Raw genomic sequence first — 3,138 nt, 5'->3', positions numbered from 1 at the left:
TTCATCTCTCCAAGTCCTAATTTCCTGCATATAGAAAGTGGCATAAGATTAATGTTAGCACCAAGATCACATAAAACCCTATCAAAAAATGAATTCCCAATAGTGCAAGGCAAAGTGAAACTCCCCGGATCTTTTAATTTTTGAGGTAATTTCTTTTGAAGAATGGCACTGCATTCTTCAGAAAGCTTCACTGTTTCAAACTCCTCCAATCTTCTCTTCTTGGAAATGATGTCCTTCAGGAATTTGACATAATTTGGCATTTATTCCAAGGCATCTGCAAAAGGAATATTTATTTGAATTTTCTTAAAAATATCCAAAAACTTAGAAAATTGCTTATCTAATTTTTGCTTTTGAAAACGCTGAGGGTAAGGAAGTGGAGGAGCAAGAATAGGAGGATTGTCAGGAAATGAAATTGCAGGAGGCAAGTCAGTCTCTCTTAGTGTATCATTGACAATCTCCTCGTCTTCTACTTGATCTTTGCTTTGGCCACTGTTCGCAGCTGTAGGGGTAGATTTGCTCTCCTTTAATGGTAACCTCTCAATTTCTTTTCCACTCCTAAGTGTGATGGCCTTGCATTGTTCCTTTGGATTCACTTCAGTGTTGCTAGGAAAAGCTCCTCTTTGTTGGGCATTGATGGTCATGGCTAGTTGCCCACTTTGCACTTCAAGATTCTTCATATTGGCTCCCATATTGCTACAATGAGTCTCAATGTTGCCCAACCGTGAATCAGTCTTTTTAAACCTTGCATTGGTCTCCTGAACAAAGGAAACCATGGCATCCTCAAGTGACATCTTCAAGTGACATCTTCCTCTCGCTTGGTTGGCTATCAAATCCTGGAGGAGGATGAGGTTGCAACACATTCTTCGTATTTCCATATGAAAAATTCTCATGATTTCTAAGCCCTGGATGAAAGTAATTTGGCATAGGATTACATAATAGTTGTAGTTCCGATTGTTGACATATTGAACTTGTTCCTGACTTGCTTCATTACTTGGAACTGTTATACTTGTAGATGCAACATATTCTGTACTTTGTGGTATCCTTTGTGTTGTCAAGGCTGAAATCTGATGAGATAGAGTAGCTACTTGAGCTGAAAGGGTTGCTATCGGCTCCAATTCATGAATTCCAGCAACTTTCTTAGCCAAAGTCCTCTCAGTTGGCCATTGATAGTTGTTTGAGGCCATTTCTTCCAAAAGGGAAGTAGCACCCTCAGCTGTCTTTAACATCAAAGTTCCACCAGAAGCAGCATCAATTATAGTTCGAGTTTGCCCATTTAACCCATTATAGAACATCTGAACTTGCAACCAATCTCGCAATCCATGTTGTGGGCAACGTCGAACCAAGTCTTTATACCTCTCCCACGCGTCATAGAGTGACTCAAAATCATTTTGCTTGAACGGGCCAATATCACTCCTGAGTTGGGCTGTTTTTGCAGGAGGAAAGAATTTAGCAAGAAACCTCTCAGCCATGTCCTGCCAACTAATGATACTTCCCGGTTGTAGAGATTATAGCCAACCTCTAGCCTTGTCCCTCAAAGAAAAAGAAAACAATCTCAGTCTAATGGTGTCTTCAGTAACACCATTGATCTTCACAGTGTCACAAATCTCCAAGAACATTGCCAAATGAATATTGGGATCATCCAGTGGCGATTCGCTGAATTGAGCCTACTGCACCATGCTAATCGAAACTAGTTTGAGCTCAAAGTTGTTGGCATTAATTGTTTGGCGCATTATGCTCGAGTAATTTCCATTCACAACTGGTCGTACATAGTCCTTCAAGGTGCATGGTAGTGCCTCACGTTCTTCTTCAGCCATGACTAGTATCTTATTTCTTCTTCGTGATCTAAGAGTTCTTTCAATCTTTGGATCAAAAGGAATAATATCACGAGATCTAGCATGGCGCATCCAACATCAAAAACACACCTGTAGAGCAAAGATAAAATAAAATTCTAAATTAAAACCAAGATTACTTTGTATCGATATTGACAAAAAGAATAAGAATAAACCAATCCTCGACAACGGCGCTAAAAACTTGACCGGTGCAAAACTGCAAGTGCACAGTATCGTAGTTTTATAATAAAGTGATAAGAAAAGATCGTCCTCAGGGATTGGTACCTTACTTTTGCCAAATACCAAAATTATACTAATCTCAATTTTATCTAGAGGAATCACTAAGATTTTGTAGTTTCAAATTAAATTAAGATCAACTCAAAGAGAAATACGTAAAGGAACTAAAACTGACGTTCAAAGATCAAATTTATGGGAAAGAAAACTTCTAGGAAATCGATTTCACCTAATTCTTCACTATGCTTTTCTCATCCAGCTAATTTAATTTAATTCTTTTCGTCTATTAGCAAATCTCTAATTCATCCAAAAGCCTCTTTCGATAGTCAATTGGAAATGACTCTTGTTTATCAATTCACACAAGAATATGCAAATTAAATAATCAAGAAAGCAATAAGATCAATCATTTAATTACTACATAGGTTCATACAAGTCTTTCGATCTCTATATTTACCTATGCTGAAATATTCAAGATCTACCCTATGATTCCCTCTTTCGATAGCAAATCACAAGATTAAATATCATCTAATCAATGGCCAGTTAATTAGAAGCAATAAACTCAGAATAAATCAGATAAACAAAGAGAGAATTGCCTTAAATTAGCATAGACAATCAAGCATAGTTCGAAAATAGGTTACATCATTTTCCTAGAATAAATAAAATTTAGCTCATGCTAGAAATGGAATTCAACATAAACGAATTCACCATAATTGTTCTGAGAATATTGGAAGAAAATAAACGCTAAAAAATACTCCTCGCAGCCACAACTCGTCTTCAAAAATTCAAGGAAATGATTCAATGCTTTTCTCCCGTCTGTGCTCGTGTATGATTCCAACGTACGTGCAATATATGGAATTCCCTCTCTAAAACAGATGGATTGAATCCTTCTAGCTGTGTTTTTCTGTCCCAAAAAGTGTTCTTCAGTCAACAGGTACGGCATAGAGTGAAAAATCACTTTTATATGGTGTGAAGACCATAGATCTGTCAAAATAAGATGTTCGCTCGAGTGGGGTGTCGAGCGCACACCGAGCGTTCGACTCTGCCTGATTTCGCTCGAGCGTCCAATATTTCCGCT

At 37.7% G+C, this 3,138-nt stretch overlaps 1 non-coding gene across 1 annotated transcript; it reads left to right on the top strand.

The window, feature by feature from the left end:
• The first annotated feature begins 1,314 nt into the window (after positions 1 to 1,314).
• On the top strand, positions 1,315 to 1,421 carry LOC122277860. The gene has a single exon (XR_006229170.1). It is a non-coding gene; the product is annotated as a small nucleolar RNA R71 (small nucleolar RNA).
• The last annotated feature ends 1,717 nt before the right edge of the window (positions 1,422 to 3,138 follow it).

The sequence above is a fragment of the Carya illinoinensis genome, chromosome 9 (genome assembly GCF_018687715.1).
Source record: "Carya illinoinensis cultivar Pawnee chromosome 9, C.illinoinensisPawnee_v1, whole genome shotgun sequence".
Lineage (NCBI taxonomy): Eukaryota > Viridiplantae > Streptophyta > Magnoliopsida > Fagales > Juglandaceae > Carya > Carya illinoinensis.
This window is presented reverse-complemented; position numbering and strand designations above follow the sequence as displayed.